The sequence below is a fragment of the Homalodisca vitripennis genome, chromosome X (assembly GCF_021130785.1).
Source record: "Homalodisca vitripennis isolate AUS2020 chromosome X, UT_GWSS_2.1, whole genome shotgun sequence".
Classification (NCBI taxonomy): domain Eukaryota; kingdom Metazoa; phylum Arthropoda; class Insecta; order Hemiptera; family Cicadellidae; genus Homalodisca; species Homalodisca vitripennis.
The window spans coordinates 150,077,985-150,095,558 of record NC_060215.1 but is presented as its reverse complement, the minus strand read 5'-3'; the positions used below and the strand labels follow the sequence as shown (position 1 = coordinate 150,095,558).

General features: G+C 37.0%; 1 protein-coding gene across 2 annotated transcripts in view; it reads right to left on the bottom strand.

The window, feature by feature from the left end:
• The window catches only part of LOC124370009 (alanyl-tRNA editing protein Aarsd1), a 66,563-nt gene extending 63,550 nt beyond the window's left edge, over positions 1–3,013 (bottom strand). The window contains exons 1-2 of one of the 2 annotated variants that reach the window (XM_046828281.1): positions 2,236–3,013; positions 427–509 (exon numbers count right to left, since the gene is read on the bottom strand). The gene's annotated coding sequence lies outside the window, so the exon portion shown is untranslated. Of the gene's footprint in view, positions 1–426; positions 554–2,235 lie in introns of those variants that run through there. The other variant, XM_046828282.1, reaches the window with a different exon arrangement.
• Between the last annotated feature and the right edge of the window lie 14,561 nt (positions 3,014–17,574).

The following is a 17,574-nucleotide window of genomic DNA, read 5'->3' as shown; positions in this document are numbered from 1 at the left end:
AAGTACAAAACGAGGAGGACCAGGTGCTGCATACCTGAGTAAGTAGGAAAAATACACAACGAGGAGGACCAGATACTGCACACCTGAGTAAGTAGGAAAAGTACAAAACGAGGAGGACCAGATACTGCACACCTGAGTAAGTAGGAAAAATACACAACGAGGAGGACCAGGTGCTGCATACCTGAGTAAGTAGGAAAAATACACAACGAGGAGGACCAGATACTGCACACCTGAGTAAGTAGGAAAAGTACAAAACGAGGAGGACCAGATGCTGCATACCTGAGTAAGTAGGAAAAGTACAAAACGAGGAGGACCAGATGCTGCATACCTGAGTAAGTAGGAAAAGTACAAAACGAGGAGGACCAGATGCTGCATACCTGAGTAAGTAGGAAAAGTACAAAACGAGGAGGACCAGATGCTGCATACCTGAGTAAGGCTCTTGCATCCTGTCTGTATCCTCCACCGCCATTCCTCTCTTACGACGAACACCCGTTGAAACTGGATGCACACTGGAGGGGCAAAATGTCGGAAGTACTCGTAAGTATCGCGAGACATCACGGATTGTTCTCACTACCATGGATATATTTAAAACAATCTCTAGCAATATGTCCCGGTTTATTACAAATGAAACATTTTACTATTGGCTTCTTTACCATCATTGGATTGTTTACATTCGAGTTTGCGGTTAAGTTTACATTACTGTTCTGAAAAAAGTCCGATTTACAAACTTTACGTTCCTCGTGTACCTTCACTTCTTCATAGGCTACGTTCTGCTCATAAATACATAAATTGTCAAGGTCGGCAAAATTTTTGGGATTTGTACAAAATACTAGTCTGGCCCTTACTAGAGGCGAGATACCTAATTTTATCAATTCAGTTAGTTCGGCATCAGAATAATCACATAATAACAATTTCGCATTTTGTTTCACATTTAAAATATAACTGCTCAGTTTTTCGTCACGTTTTTATGACCTAGTGACTAAATCCCTCTTCAAGGCTTCTCTATGACCAAATGGAACAAAATAATCTAATAGTCCTTTGTGTACTTCACTAAAATTACTAACATTTACCTTAAATTGAAGCATTTTATTGTAGAGTGGACCAGTGGCATAACCAAGACTCATATTTAAGATCTCACTATCACTTAAGCTGGTTTCACCCTTAATTTTTAACATTATTTCAATGTAACTCAATAATTCTGAAACATTTAGTCCGTCTGGAAGTTTAAACATTTTTAAAAATCGCTCTAGGGGATTTGGCAATTTTGCAAAACTCCCCTCTACACAATATTTCCCCTGGGGAAGACTCAAACCTAAAATATCCTCCTTTCTTGTCTGAACCACGGGCTTACTCATCTCTTCAACTTCCTCCTCCTCCAGGCTTGTATTTAAAAGGCTACTTTCGAAATGAACTATCTCCTCCTCGCTTACGCCAAGTTTTCCTAATTTTGCCTAATCATAGTGAGATGTTTGTGCCTACATACTAGTCTCAAATACTCGCCTGTCGATTTTTCCTCGGACAAGTTTCCTATCTTGACAGATAATGCCTCCAAATCAACTTTTATTTCCTTTAATGCAATGCTAGGTTCTATACGCCCTTTCAGATTACTAGCATTGGCCCTGATATTTAATTTCAAAAGGGACCTCAACACTTTTCTAAGTGAGATCATAAATATGAGTCTTGGTTATGCCACTGGTCCACTCTACAATAAAATGCTTCAATTTAAGGTAAATGCTAGTAATTTTAGTGAAGTACACAAAGGACTATTAGATTATTTTGTTCCATTTGGTCATAGAGAAGCCTTGAAGAGGGATTTAGTCACTAGGTCACAAAAACGTGACGAAAAACTGAGCAGTTATATTTTAAATGTAAAACAAAATGCGAAATTGTTATTATGTGATTATTCTGATGCCGAACTGACTGAATTGATAAAATTAGGTATCTCGCCTCTAGTAAGGGCCAGACTAGTATTTTGTACAAATCCCAAAAATTTTGCCGACCTTGACAATTTATGTATTTATGAGCAGAACGTAGCTTATGAAGAAGTGAAGGTATGCGAGGAACGTAAAGTTTGTAAATCGGAGTTTGTTCAGAACAGTAATGTAAACTTAACCGCAAACTCGAATGTAAACAATCCAATGATGGTAAAGAAGCCAATAGTAAAATGTTTCATTTGTAATAAACCGAGACATATTGCTAGAGATTGTTTTAAATATATTCAGAGAGCATAGATACCTAGATTTGAAAAATCTGCGGTCTCAAAAAACTTGTTAATAGGGGAGAATTTCATGAAGGTAGTCTGAGAGTGGAATCTCCCCGGTCACGTCCCACTGAAATTAAAAATAATTTTAGTTATAGTAGAGGTCAAGAACAAATGAGGGCAAGAGATAAGAATAATGTGAGAACTTCCTGTATGAATGTAAAAAGGGCCGGTCGTACCCAAGCCGCAATAACCCTGCCCGTTGTAAAAGTGTTTATTGGTAAGGGTACATATCATAATGTATTATTAGACACGGGAAGCGGAGTGAACCGGATAAGTGAAAATATTTATGAGTCATTAGTAAAGAAAGGGCTGGCCAGTGTGCTTGACCATACTGATACTAAATGTTTATCGGCAGATAATAACGAAATATCGATCCCGGGTAAATGTGTCTTAAAAATAAAGATAACAGGTTTTTCTTGGAAGGTTCAATTTCTTGTTACGAAAAATTTTGTCTTGGCCAATAATTCTGGGTTCGAATTTTATAAAAAGAACTGGTATGGTTGTGGATTTAAATCAGGATTTGTGTTGGTTTAAGTTTAAACCTGAAGTTACAATTGAGTTATTTCAAAATTATACAATCCTTACAAATAATGTGAACCAGAGTATTGTTGTAGGGTGCAATAAGGCAAAGGAGGGTATTCTAAAAATTATGAACGAATTCCCACAAGTTTTTACCAATAAAATAAGGCAAGCTATTGACTTCGAAATTGACCTAGAAGTCAACGATCCCGAGCCAGTAAGATTGAAGCCGTATCCGCTATCCCCCCCCCACAAGCTGTAAGAATTAAGAAAAATTTTGGATGAACTGTTGGCACAGAATATAATTAGACCAAGTGTGTCAAATTATGCTAGTCCCGCATTTTTAGTAACCAAACCCGGAAGTGATAAATCTAGGATGGTAATTAATTATTCAAAATTAAACAGTAAGTTGAAGAGAGTGGAACATCCAATTGGAGACGTATATGAATCATACCACTACCTACAGGGATGTACTTATTTTTCAAACTTTGATTTGAGTAATTCGTTTTATCAATTAAAACTTACGGAAAAAAGCAAGCATTTAACTGGTTTTGTTACACCTTTCGAATCATACGAATTCAACCGTGTACCGTATGGGTTACACTTGGGAAGTGGAACAATGAGCCGATTATTACATAAAGTGTTGCAAGGTGTAAAATTTCAGTATGCTTTAAATTATGTAGATGACATAATAATATTTAGTAAAAGTTTACCAGAACATATAGAACATGTCAGAGATGTTGTGGAGAGGCTGGCCAAACATGGACTTACGGTTAACCCAAATAAGGTGAGCTTTGCATGTAAAGAGATCAAGTTTTTAGGTCACCTAATCTCTAAGGACCAGATAAGAGTCGACCCGGATAGAACTTCGGCCATTAGAGATTAGAATACTCAAGAAATCAGCAGAAAATTGCTGGAAGTTAGTTAAAACAAAAAAAAACTAAAACTAAAGGGAACGAAATAAAACTCATACCGGTTGCAAAGCAGTCAGCTCGCTTTGAATGTAGTAATAAGTTTAGTAGTTTAGGTTCACAAGAACCACTTGATGTACAAGTTTCTTACATAAGAAATGTATCTGGAACATGGAAACAAAAATCTCAAAGTTCAATGTCAAAGCATACAAAAATTTCAAGAAAAGACCATGTTAAATTAATGCGCCACACTAAAACTCAGTCTGTGACTGAAGAAAGAACAGGTAATGACTCCTATTACAATGACTAAAAATCAGTCTACTCTTCAAAGTGAGTTGTTGGTCGAAGGTGTGAGTAACGGAAGTAACAACTCTAGATTTAATGAAAATGTGTTATTAATAGGTGACTCAATTATTCGATATGCAAGTGAAATAAGCTTTAAGAAGGGAGCAATAGTGGAACTTTGTCCGGGTGGCAAAATTAAGAGGATATAAAAGAGAAATTGTTGAAGTACACTGGTGAAAAAATTTCTGTCATATATTTTCATGTGGGAACAAACAATCTTAAAAGATGGTATAATGGAGGGGCTGGCTATAACGGTGGCCATGGAAAGCGTGAGGCCCTCCATGACATGGCCGACCTTTTGTTCACCACCAAAACCCATTTCCTAATACTATGGTTTTTGTTAATAGCATATTAGTAAGGTCTGATATAACATATAGAGCTTTGTTTGATTTTAATGATCAGCTGGATGTCATGTGCAACAATTTTGGTGTAATGTTTGTTGAGGCAAATTGTTGGGTGAAGAAGCAACATCTTGCCAGAGATGGTAGGCATCTGAATAGAAAAGGTAGCCATCAGCTAGGAACTCTGTTTTCAGAAGTGTTTTCTGTTGCCTTCGATCTTAAAAAGGGATATGACACTGTTTAGTGTAATTTCCTGGCTTGGAGGAAAATGCCTCAAAAAGAGCCCAATTCTGCCCGGAGGAGGTTCCTTTCAGTCCATCTGATATCACCCAAGGAGAACATTTTTTAGAGGATCTGTCTCAAATGACCCTACCACTGTAGCTGAGCACAGTTCACCTTGCAAACTAAAGATAGTTTCACCATAATGTTCAGGGTCTTTCAAGTAAGTTTGACCATTTTCAAATGTTCATTGAATCTGAAGATCCAGACATAATTTGCCTTTCGGAACACCCATTTAAGAGACTTTGAATTTGAAGTTGCATCTTTCTACGGATATAATGGCATCACAGCCTACTGTCGAAAAACTCTTCATAAGGGAGGTGTATGTATTTATAGTAAGTCTTCAATCAAATCTGAGGTAATAGATGTCTCACGTTTTTGTCTGGAAGGCAGGTGCGAGCTTGCTGCTGCCAGGTTTCACCTTAGTAACACCTCATTTTTGATAATCACTGCTTATAAACCACAGCCTTTTTCGTCCCTCAATACAGGAGCACGAGACATTTTACAGGTGTTTATCAGAATGTCTGGAAAAAATTATAAGTCCAGATATCAGAACCATTGTTGTGGGCGACTTCAATGTCGACTTGTCTGTGTCTGATGGTAAAGTTGATGACTTGATTTATACCATGGCTTCTCATGACCTTAAAAAATAAGGTAAAATCTTATACCAGGAATTTAAAAAACTCCAAGTCCCTGATTGACCATGTTTACAACCGATCTCTCTGATGACGTTTGTAGTTGTTCCGTTTTAATTACTGCATTGTCCGATCACCATGCACTAGTGATCAGTGTCAAACTACCCACTTCAAGTGACTCAAGTCATCCTAAGTATTATCTCAAGCGATCGTTTTTCTGATGATAATATCCGTAATTTTCAAATATCTAATTGACAAGGAAACGTGGTCTAATGTTTACGAGGCTGGGACTATAAATGATAAAATGCGTCTATTCCAATCTTCAATCTCCTTTTATTTTGAGCAGGCTTTTCCTGAAAAGAAAAGAAGGAGTTCGCAAAGGTGCCTCACGCAGCAAAGTGGTCCTTGAGTGATCACCAATTGAAACTTAGAGATATGGTTCTCCAGTGGGTATTGCTTCACTAAAGATTTTGGATTCTTCTGATCGGAGGAGAAAGCATTACTTATCATTGAAGAGAGAATACAAGTCTTGTGTTAGGCTTGCTAAGTCATCTAAGGTGCTTGATGTTATACAAAAATCTTCTAATAAAGTCAAAACTATGTGGGAGATCGTTAATGAAAATAGAGGGAAGAATCAGTCTCCATGTAATGTCCCCCGCACCGTCAAAGATGACAAGGGAGTTGATATCAGTGATCCCAAAACTGGTCTCAAACATGTTTAGACAAAATTCTTTATTGATGTGTCTAATAGTGCATCAACCTCATCCAGTATTCCTCATTCTTATGTGCAGCCTGGATTGTGTACATCTTCATTTTTTCTTATCACCAGTTACTAGGAGAGAGATAACAGATATCATCAGGTCTTTGAAGCCAAAGACGTCTTCTGGCTGCGACAGGATATCATCTAAAATTGCTTATGTCATGTAGTGAATGTTTTGTTGACCCACATCGTTCACCTTAATTAACTGTTCATTCGAAGGTGGAGTTTCCCAGATTTGTTGAAGCTTTCTGGTTGTGAAGCCTTGCTTAAAAAAAAGGAAGAGTGGTGATGAACTCGATAATTTTAGACCAATATCTATCACATCAACGTTTTCAAAGATATTTGAAAGGGCAGTCTTAAATAGATTATGGTCTTATATTAATCACAACAGTATTTTGTTTGAGAATCAGTTTGGGTTTGTTAAAGGACGGTCAACTGTCAATGCAATGTTTACGCTTCATCAACAAAATAGTAAATGCCTTGGATAGAGGTAGGTCTGCTTTCCGGTGTCTTCTTCGATCTTCGGAAGGCATTTCGATGTGGTTTTCCCATGACATCATGTTGGAAAAGCTCGAAGGCATTGGAGTTCGAGGAGTGGCGAACCAATGGCTTTCATCTTATTTGAGGGATCGTCGACAGGCCGTAGAAGTGTCCTTCATCGAAGCTGCAGGCACTGTGAGGCGATGCTACTCGGATGTGCTGAGCGTTTAAGGCGGGGGTGCCACAGGTCTCCATACTCGGCCCTCTTCTGTTTATTATATATGTAAACGACCTCAGGAGTTGTAATGCGGAGGCCCAGTTGTGTTTGTTTGCAGACGACACGTCCATCGTAATGGAAAACCAAATGTCGTGAGGCCATGGAGGTTAGCACTTTTGTGGAGTCTAATAAGATTGTTCAATGGTTTAGGAAAATGGTCTAGTGGTAAATGCTGCTAAAACCGCAATTGTTGAATTCGCAATCTCATCTAATAGCATTAATAATCTCAGCGTTTGGGTCGATGATATGGAAATCCTTTCTGAACAGCATGTTAGGTTTTTGGGATTGTCTATAGACAGAAACCTGAATTTTTCATCCCACATCGATTATGTAGCACGTAAGCTTTGTTCTGGAGTCTTTGTGCTTCGTAGACTGGCACCTTTTACAAACGGCTGCGAATCCTCTTAACAACCTACTACGCTCTAATTTTCCCTTATCTTTCGTATGCGGTGACAATCTGGGGATCGGAAAGTTGTCGTACAAAACGGCTTTTTGTCTTGCAGAAGAAGGCAGTGAGAATAGTAGCTGGCATCCGTCGAATGGAGACTTGCAGGCCTGTTTTTTAAGGAACTTAAATTGCTTACCTTCCAAGCATTTATGTTTTTCAGACCTTGATTTTCTTACAGCAGAACTATGGTGTGTTTCCGGTCCCTTGTTCCTCAGTCGGGATACAGTCTTCGACAAAAAAACATAAACTGAATATTCCTTACCATTCCACTACTTTTTTTAAACATCACACCTTTTACAATGCCACGTCCCTTTTTTAACGCTCTTCCTGATGCTCTTAGAGCTGAAAAAGATTTATTTTGTTTTAAAAGAATGCTTAAAGCTTATCTTATTGAACACTGTTTCTATTCTGTAGATGACTACATTAATAGCAATACATAATTTATTTAGTCCTTCCTATGTATTTTGTTCCTATGTAAATTGTTCTCTACACATGATTTTGTACTAAGTTGACGCAAACCAAATGCATTGTAATATGTTATATGGATGTTTTGATTTGATTTGATTTGATGAGAGATGCGAGAGAGCCAAAGGACGCAAAAGGCGTAAGTAGATTTATTGGAGCGGTGAGTTATTTCGCAAAGTTCATACCAAATTATGCAGACAAGGCAGCATGCTTGAAGGAATTAAGAAAAAAGAATAGGAAATTTGAGTGGACTCAGGAGTGCCAGGAGAGCTTCAACAGCTTAAAGGAAAGTGTAAGTACACCACCGGTATTAATAATACCAGATTATAATAAGCCATTTGTCCTATGTACGGATGCGAGTGACAAGGCGGCAGGGAGTTGTTTAATGCAGGAAATAGAAGGTGAGAATAAACCAGTGGCTTATTATTAAAAAAAATTTAATGAGTCAGAACAAAGAAACTTGACTGTGTACCAAAAGGAAGCACTGGCAGTGGTATGCGCAATAAACAAATTCCGCAGTTACCTAGAAGTAAGACCTTTTACGCTAATAATGGACAATAGTGCACTAGAGTGGGTACTAGGTAATTTCAGGAAACTGGGAAAGTTAGGTAGGTGGGCAGCTACAATTTTGAGCCTACCGTTTAAAATTAAGCACGTTAAATTGAAAGACAATGCGGTGGCAGACTATTTATCTAGATTATTCGAATGTAGAGATAAAATGGAAAGTGTGGAGGAAATCGAAGAATACCAGTACGGTATGGAAAATGAGAGTGTAATAGACAATAGCATAAGAGTAGCAATTAAGGAAGAAAATGTAAATAATGTATTAGTAAATAGCATAGGTAATTTTCCACTAGCTTATTATACGGACTTTAAGGTTCATCAAACCCAGGACAATGTAATACGAAATATTTATAATAGTATAAAAGGTGGTACTAACTCGGAAAAATATTTCTTGTGTAAGGGAGTTGTAATGTATAGAAGTAAGCCTACTAGTAAGCCAAAGATATGTCTACCAGAACATTTAGTAGATATGGTGTTTAAATATTATCATGAATCGGAAATCGGGGGCCACTATGGGATATTAAAAAAAAACCAGAAAGATATGCGATTTATTTTATCATGCGGATCTGGCAGGGCTGATAAAAGACAAAGTAAAAATGTGTGAAGCTTGTGCGTTAGCGAAAACCGGTAAGGTTTATCGTGGTAAATTAATTTCCGGAGTATCAGCTAGGCCTATGAATAAATTGTATATAGACATTTTTGGCCCGTTGACCAGGTCTGTTAATGGAAATAACAACATCCTGATTGTACTTGACGACCATTCAAAAATGGTATTTTTAAGCGCAATAAAGGACGCGAAAAGTAAATTCATAATAAAAGTGTTGGAAAGTGAAATTTTTAAAAATTTTGCATATTGCAAAAATCTAGTGTCGGACAATGCACAGTGTTTTAGAAGTGTCGAACTAAAAAACTATTTATTCGCCCGAGGAATAAATCATCAATTTGTAACGCCATTTGTACCACAGGGAAACAAAAGTGAACGTCAGTTGAGGACTGTAAAACAAATGTTAAAAATTTACTTTAATTCGGATCAAACTAAGTGGGACACCAAATTAACTGAATTGCAATTAGCAATAAATTGTGCGACATCGGAAGCGACTAAAAATTCACCATATCAAATTATGTTCGGAAATAGGCCTAACTTGGAACTGACCAATAGATGGAACATTAATGATTTATTGGACTGTGATGTGTCAAAGCCGGATAATTTGGATAGATTCCAAAGAACAGTGTTAAACTTAAAAAAGTCTATTTCAGCTAACAGGAAGAGGGCAGGCTATAGTGAAAAGGAATGTCAACACCCATTCAAAGTTGGAAGCTTAGTATATGTTAAGACACACTGGCTGATTAATAAAGCGGAGAAATTTCAGGCAAAAATGGCAAACCGGTTTTGTGGACCCTAGCCTATAGGATCATATACAAGCTAACAAAAGTGACCTTCATAGTTCAGGATGTAAAGGACGAGAGGTCAGTGAAGAAGGTGCATGTTTCTCAACTAAAATTGAAATACTAAATGTGAAATATGAGAACTTTATAAACATTAGCCCACCGCACAGGTCTGTATGTTTTATTTTCAGCAAAAATTATATTGTCGAAAACGAATAGAAGATGGGTCTAAAACAATAAAATTGACAATATAATTTATTTCTAAATTAACATCAAGAGTATTGATTATATATTTATGTATTAATTTGGCCCAAAACATAAAACAAGTTAAGTATGAGCGTCAAGTACTTTATTATAATAGTAAAAATAAATAATGGAAAATAAAGGGTGATGTGACGACGTTTTTATTACAGCAAATCGTATGGCTAATCAATGAGAAGTCATGAAATAAAATGCCAGTGTAAGTGTGTTATAGGAGTGTTATAATCCATGTAATTTTCAGGGACAATGTATGGCATATGGTGTATGAATTTAATACGCTGATATATTATGATATATTGTTTTTTTTCCTGTTCCTTCAATTAGAGAAGGACAGGGTAATATTTTTGGTATACAATGAGATGTATTTATAGTGATAATTCTTCCCTGTTGCAACGGTTCTAAGCACGTGAGTGAACGAAAAATTGATTCGTGTCTCGGTTAATAAATAATTTGACCGCGCCAATTTGCAATTGACTAACTAATTTAAGCTTTAGGACCCCGAGGTCGAGGTGGACACCCCTCAAGGTGCTGAGACAGCCAGCTTTGACAGATGTTTTAGTTTAGAAAATATAATTTAATTCAATCTAATCGCCCCGGTTCTAAAACTAACGTGATGCTATTCAGACAGCAACTAAGGTGCACCACATTTATAAATGGTAATAACATCTTCTGTAAAAAAGCACCATAGTATAATTCCCCTAAAATTAACCAAATTAAGTCCTAAGAATTATTGGAAGGATCTCACCCATACATCCACGGAGCCACCGGAACAGCTGCGCTCGTCTTTTTTTTTGAGCGACTCCCCCGACCTTTGATAACCGGCGTCAGTAGCGCCCTCTATCATGCAAGACAACTATGTCTATCTGACCACCTGATAACTAACTGTTGTGCCTTCGGCACATCCTCTCCCCCTTCCCCAAAGTTTTTTTTTATGTATATAATGTCTCCCAACACCAACATTGTACGTCACACATTGAGGCACGTCTTCCTAACCTAGCTTACTGGGGTAAATGGATTGCTATAGAATTTCTAGTTCCCCCTATTTCCTCACCACCGACACCCAAACCTAATCTACTCACAATTAATTATTGTGAGTTTCTCGATAACCTTGGAACAAGGCATACATGCATCCCTGCCTTTATGCAAAATCTGTTTCCCCCCTTTGCACCCTACCACCGTATAGACAATCAGTCATTGGTTTGTCCCTTTGGAACCTCGTGTGAGTTTGTGTTATGTAAATGAAAACATCGAAAAGGATGAATAAGGAGGAAGGTAATCTTTAAGCCTTCAACATTGAAAAAAATAGGTGTAGCATTTTTTTATCCTGCATATCCTCCTAACCCTCATGATGTGACGGCTACTTATTGAGCTCATTTCAACTCCTCCTACTCCTCGAGCTGATTATTATCCTATTCCTTATATTCAAGTCAATAAATATCTTAATAATTAGATAAATGTTGGCTGTATTTATATATTTACTCTGGTTCTAACTTATCACCTGGAATAAGTCACTCTATCTCAAATAGGAAAAGTAGGATTTTTTTTTTACTGTTCCAAATGAGGCTCTGACTGGTCACACGATCAGTGGGTGCCACTAACCTATACTCGTAGGAGGGAAAAGGGAGCGCCTTCCTCACCCCAAGCGGCCATCGTAAAAACAATTTCCCAGGAGAAATTAAAAGACCCTACACCAAAACCAACTAATTAAAATTAACCTACTTACACTAACGAAGTGAATGTTAACATTCACGTTACAATTTGCCGGATTATGCTATTAATGTTTTAAGTCGTCCCTTTGATGCTCCTTAACATCCTTAAATGCTTCGGGTATCCCATACAAAAGAAATACCGAATGAGGTGATTGCTCTTTTGAAGTAGATGGAATTATCTGTTCATCATTTTTTATGTTCAAATATTCTTGATAAGCAATCCGCCACAACATTGTCCTTGCCTTTAATGTGATGCACGGTAAATTTAAATGCATTTATGAATGTAACCAATTGTGCATTTGTGCCAATTTGTCTAGGATGATTTAATAACCAGCTGAGTGCACTATTGTCTGTATAAAGATCGAATTCCGAATGTTTCTAGATAAGGTCGAAATTTGTTAAGGGCAAATACTACCGCGAGAGCTTCTAATTCAAAGGTACTATAATGTCGCTCGTGTTGATTTAGTGGTCGGCTTGCAAATGTTATTGGGGCCAAACTACCCTCAATACGCTGAGACAATACGGCTCCTAGGGCTGAACCTGATGCGTCTGTTTACAGCGTAAACGGTATGTCAAAGTTAGGTAGCCTCAACACTGCCCCAAATGTTAATCGCCGTTTCATTGTGTTAAAAGCTACTTCTTGCTGTGGACCCCAAACAAGTTAACCCCTTTTTTCTTCAATTCATTTAATGGTTGAGCGATGCTAGAAAAATCTTTAATGTATCTTGCATAAAAGGAGCACATACCTAAGAATCTACTTAATTGCTTTAAATTTTTTGGGTTCTGGGTAGTTTTCTATGGGCTCAATTCTTTCATTACTTATGGAAACTTTATTTGGCTGAAAAACGTGTCCCAAAAATTCAATTTTTTGAGTGGCCAATACCATTTTGTCTGGGCTAACAGTGAGTCCCGCCTCTCGCAAACTATCCAAAACCAGTTTTATGTGCTTTAAATGATCCTCAAATGTATCACTGTAGATTAAAATATCGTCGCCAAGCACCTTATTTAATAAATTCGCCAGAACCATGCTCCCCGACGCTAAACCGAACGGAACATAATTCCATTCAAACTGTCCCGTACTTGTCACGAAGGCGGTATATTTTTTGAAGCCTCCTGTAAGGGAATCTGATTATATGCGTTCACTAAATCCATGGTAGAATACCAAGAAGATTTTCCGAGGTACTGGAAGGCGCTTTCAATAATAGGCATAGGTGTTGATTCTAATTCAATTATTTTGTTAATTCCCCGGTAATTTACTACTAATCTTGCGAACCGTTCTTTTTGGAACTAAAAAAAGCTGGACTGCTGTATGGTGAATTGATGGTCTAATTACACCTTGTTCAAGTAACGATTTTACGTGTTTTTTCTACCAAACATTTGCTTCGGAGGCGCATACTGATAGGGTCTAGTCCTTACCAACTGATTTGACGTTATTCTAATGTTGTACTCAATTAATTTTGTCCTTCCTAGTGTCTTGGTAATCGTATTTGGGTAGCTACTGTGATTATATGTTTCAATTCATTTATCTGAGACTGATTAAGAGATTCACCAAAAACTTGGTCCTTTAGGGTTCGAATTGTCCACGACCTTGGCTTCCAAGTTTTGCTAAAACCAATGAGGCATTAAAGTTAAATGTCACTGTTTTCCTTACCGTGTTTATAATCATACCCGAAGCTTGCATAAGTTAAACCCTAAATAATTGAAACAGCAATTCTTTGGCTACTAAAAAAGGAAAGGCCCATGAACAGTAATTTATATTTGAAATGAATATCCCTTTCATCTATGAAATTTATCGGCTGGCCATTTGCGACGATACCGGTGCAATCTGTGGGCTTTATTCCTTTCAGAACACCCTTTTCGTTGCTCAAACTGTTTTTAGGGCACTGGCACTTATTATGGTTCTAGATTGAACCTGTGTCAAGGAGACCGAATAAGGTAACTCTCCCAAATTGCATTGGAATATAGATCAAGTCTGACTTGGGAACCCCAGTTTAAAGGCATTGGCAGGTCTTACCACGGACAAAGCTTTAAAGGGGGCGTAGGGCCTGCCTAAAAACGTCCCTTGAGTTGTTTAAATTATTATTTTCCCGATAATTATGAGAACTTCCACCAGTTATTGCCTCCACGACCACTCCAGGGTCCTCGCCTGTCACCATGATACCGTGTTCGTTCCGAGTACTCCATGTCTGTTGCTTGCTGACCCACCGGAGTGCCTGCAATCTCTCTTCGTGTAGGATTGGTGTGTGAGTAAGTTCTTCTCGTGCTATTATTTACCTCTGCAGCCACATGATTTGGGCGACCCGAGTACTGGGCACTTGTTCCTGTATCACTGGGCCCGGCGTTATTATCAGCCCCCCGTCTGTGTTGTAACCATCCCCTGTTACCGGAGGTATCATTCGGGCCCGAAAGATTACCATATCTACTGTCCCGAGGCCAGTTTGAGTTATATGGCTCACTACTTTTTCTATACGGGTACAAGGTGTAGTTTGCATTAGGCCGAGAAGGGGTTTGCTGAACATTAAATTCCCTAATACCATCGATAGTGGAACCCATCTCTATCAAATTCTGTAGGTGTGACGGAGTAGGCAGTCCCGCAAAACAAGCTCGTGTAATCAGGCAAAATTGCTCCCATTATTATTTCAAAAATATAATGATCCTCGGCTTCCGGAGTTAAGATAGCACACATAGTTCGGATATTCATCTACAAAATCGGTAAACCGCTCTTGTTGGCGCTGAGTCCTGTACACATGCCGACTTATTGCCTCCGAAGTAATCTTCCAGGGAAGAATGCTCTTATGAATAATTTTCTAAGCTGTGGCCAGTCTAATTTTGAGTTACCGCTTCGTGGAAAATGTTTCGCAGACGCCCTTCAGTTTTGGGTAAAATATTCAAAATTACGCTTTGATCTGAAGTTATCTTCAAATTAAAGATTTGGAAGATTGCGAAAGAAATTTAAGTATTTTATGCGGATCTCCACCGGAATTATAAGGTAAGGCGGCAACAACATCCCTCAAAACTGAACTTGAACCATCCTGACTATACGGTGGAGGATTTAATGCCGTAGCTAGGTTCCTATTAAAACTGTCAGCTGTCTGCTTTATAACTTCCATTGTTGATTGTTGCAGCTGAAGAATCAAAAGACATTGGGTCTCCTAACGCGGCGTTGGATGATGTTGTTGGCACTGCAATAATACCATTAACCGAGGGTTTCTGTTGATTCGATTCCTTATCATCATTTTGATTTTCTGTAAGACCGTTATTTTTAATACTACCTGGGTTTCCCGTTCGTTTACGTCCACATTTACTTTGGTAACATCAGACCGTTGCTCTTCGAAATTGTTTCCAGATATTAAGTTCCCATACCGTCATTGATTCGGCTACTAGATGGAACCCACTCCGAATCAATTTTCTTTTGCGATTTTACAAAATCCGATAGCGCAGCCCTCATCTGCCGGACCGTACCACTAGCTAATTTGAATTTGTCACACTGTATCTTGAGTTGATCCCTATCAAGTTTGTAAATCCAATTCAGACTTTTCATCCTAAATTTGGATATCTTCTTCAGACGACATATTAATACCAAAGCACACAGATTCCCAAAACAAGTAATACTATAGATCAAATAACAATAACAATAATACGATAGTTGCGGATGGCCTACCCCTGAGCTCAATACAGGACGATTCTAACCGGCAAAGTTGTATGTGACATTTTGTTTAACTCTCTAAGGCCTCCCTAATTCTTTGAAAAAGAACCGCGTATCCCTGCCCATTCAAATGTAATAAATCTGGTTTCCCATTAAAATATTGCAATTCAAAATATTTTAGGTCGCCTGTCCCTCTAGTATAGCCCTGAGTTACCACAGGATTAATGTCGACTAATCGTATTTCATGACTTTTGAATGTCGACAAGTATGAGTTGAAACTGTTAATTGCGTTTCAGGTGCAAACTACCAGATTTAATTCTAGGGGATAAAGGCACTTTCATTTAAGAGGATTTTAGACGGACTATATTTAATTCTTATTTAGCCTGATAAGCGATCGGTATTGATCTCTTAACTGTTGCATAGCTTTGTTTTGCAGAATATCGTTTGTGCCTATTGAAACTAAAATAACTTGATTATTCGGAATTATTGTTTGATTTATCTTAATGTTTTTTAAAGATTAGAAACTGTAAAACCTCCCATGGTAATAATAGGACAGATATTAATTTCTAAGGAAATGCGGGAAATTCATAAGCCGTTTTTAAGTGAGAGTCGCCAAGTAAAAACACATTCATTATTCTTTTATATAAAATAGTTATGGTATTCAAGGTAAAGCTTGAAAATTAGTGTAAGATTTAATTATACGTTGTTTATAACTGGTGCCAACTATTACAATAAAAATCCAGTATGTACAGTAAAGATTTATGTACACATAGAATTATTTGTTCAAAAATTGTTTTATAGAGGACATTTATTTATTTAAGCGAAACCTCTTATCCGGTCATATGATACTCACTTCCATCAAACGCATTAAAAATTACAGAACTATAAAAGCTTTCTTATGGTATTTATTAATGCTGTTTCAGAACTTAAGATTAATTATTAATTAAGTTCAGGTTATTGACCAAGTTACTATTAATTACTATTAAATTAAAAATTGGTGATTTTACTATTTATGAATTTCTTACGATTGTTAACACGTGTGTGCTAAGCATCTAATATAATATGTTGTATTTTGTGAATGAATACCCTAGTTTACTATCACTAACCAAGGGACTGTGTTATCAGTCAATCAGCTGAGCTCTAGTGATAAGGTTTGAGGTCACAGCCCTTTTCCTCGGTTGATAGTTTTCGTTATTTATTTATTCCTTTACACACGTATTTATATGTGAACCTTAATTACACCCTATGTATTAAACACTGCAGTAGTTCCATGTACCTATTTGTAACACATGAAATTTAATTTAGAAGAGGAAAAATTCTTGTTATTTACTCACCAATATAATTTTAAGATATATATTCTAAAATTTAATACAATATATACAGTGTATTAAAACAATTTCTGTATGGTATGAGCAATAATGTAAGTTAGAATTTTAATGAATTGACACTTTTAACCAACACCCTCTAATAACACTACATTTCCAACCAATAAGTCTTTAATTTAAGAGTACTTAATTAATTACTGAAATCAAGTAATAATGTTACTTTTATAATTACCTTTACCCTAGGGGTTAATAAGTTATTATTTAAGACTTTAAGTTTGACTGGGAACAATAAATATTAGGTGGACCTCTCAAGTAAATGAAAATATAAAGTGAGAATATTTTCCCCTAACTATTGTACCCCTTAACTAATATTCAAAATAAAAAATTCCTGTATATAATCCTTCTAATTAATATCTTAATAATATCTTATTTAACATAACTTTTAAATAACAATTATTTATGTTGAAATCGAGTATGACATGCTAATTTTCCTTCATGGTAATGTTTTCCCTTCCTAAACAATTTCTCTCTCCCGTTTAATAATATTAAATATTTTCCATCTAACATAAAACTAACATGCTCCAATTTAGACTTATAAATTAATAAATTTTCCAACTTATTCGATTCAATAATCCAGGTACAATTCGAATACTATGCAACATGCTATGATCCCATTTCTTTGTTTTAGTTATTAATGAACACCCTTTATTTAATGAACTTTACACTATAAATACCCAAATCGGCCAATTCAATCTTTTGTCAAACGCTAAGGATACCGGAAAGACGTACAAACGGACAGACCAAATTACTTTCTAATTCATGATAACTAACAGGCTAATCACTAATTTCATGCCCGATCAGGTCTGCCGATTGAACCCGTTTCCTCCCGCATGAACCCCACGAGGCTTGCCATCCTATACTAGTGAATTTTAGAATATTACAATGAATTAAATGACAATG